This window comes from Cicer arietinum, chromosome 6, assembly GCF_000331145.2.
Source record: "Cicer arietinum cultivar CDC Frontier isolate Library 1 chromosome 6, Cicar.CDCFrontier_v2.0, whole genome shotgun sequence".
Taxonomy (NCBI): Eukaryota; Viridiplantae; Streptophyta; class Magnoliopsida; order Fabales; family Fabaceae; genus Cicer; species Cicer arietinum.
Genome location: NC_021165.2, coordinates 46283019 through 46284054, shown reverse-complemented (window position 1 = coordinate 46284054; position 1036 = coordinate 46283019). Strand labels below are relative to the sequence as shown.

At 28.8% G+C, this 1036-nt stretch overlaps 1 protein-coding gene across 19 annotated transcripts in view; it reads left to right on the top strand.

Annotated features, from left to right (window-relative positions):
- Positions 1-1036, top strand: part of LOC101503279 (uncharacterized) — a 118635-nt gene that overhangs the window by 31739 nt on the left and 85860 nt on the right. The gene's annotated exons all lie outside the window — the stretch shown is intronic.

The window sequence follows — 1036 nt, the reverse complement described above, 5'->3', positions numbered from 1 at the left end:
GGAAACACATGTAAAACTTATTGATTTTAATATAAATTTTTTTAAGAAATATTATTAAAATTGATGATATTAATATTTGTTGTTAGTTATTAAAAAGAGTTGTAGTTGAGTTCGTATAAAAAATTTATATATTTTAATAGTCTCTATTTTTGTTTATATATATAGGAGTTATTTTATGAAAAATTTCATTAAACATCATTTAAAATTTTATTTCAATTTATATAATTATAGTCTTGATAACAATTTATTATATTGTTTGCAAATGCTCCACTAATTGACATATAAAGTATGTTAAAATTTATATATAATGCTTTTGAAAAATAAAGCAACTAATATATAAAAATCGATATATATATACACACACACACATAATTTATATATTTATTTAATTTTTAGAATAAACATATATATATATATACACACACACATATATAGATATAGACCGTAGTTGGATGTACGATAGGAATTTCCCTGGAAGGAAAGGTCTTAAACAACGTTTCGGTAACAAGGTTGCACAACGAAATCGGTTGCCAAAACACTATATTGCTCTTACTTCTGCCACCATATTGACATATGGATCTTATGGCCTTCGAGTTCACACTTTAGTGTCTGACATTGATGCTTTGTGTATTGCTCCTTTCTTTGCCTCCATTGTAGTAAGTCAATACCTATAATTTTCTTTTAAGCCTCTCTACTACTACTAGTACTACTATTTATTTTTCTTCCTTTTTATGGCCAGGAAGACTTTTTTGTTCTGCTTCACCACATGCTCAAAACTAGACCTGAAGTATCACAGATTCACTGTGTCAAGACTGTTAAAGTCTCGTTTATGCGTTTTAAAGTCCCTTTTATGCCCTTTAATTTAAAGTGTATAAGAGGGACTTTAAAGCGCATAAGAGGGACTTTAGCAGTCTTGACACAGTGAATCTGTGATACTTCATGTCTAGTTTTGAGCATGTGGTGAAGCAGAACAAAAAAGTCTTCCTGGCCATAAGAAGGAAGAAAAAAAATAGTAGTACTAGTAGTAGTAGAGAGG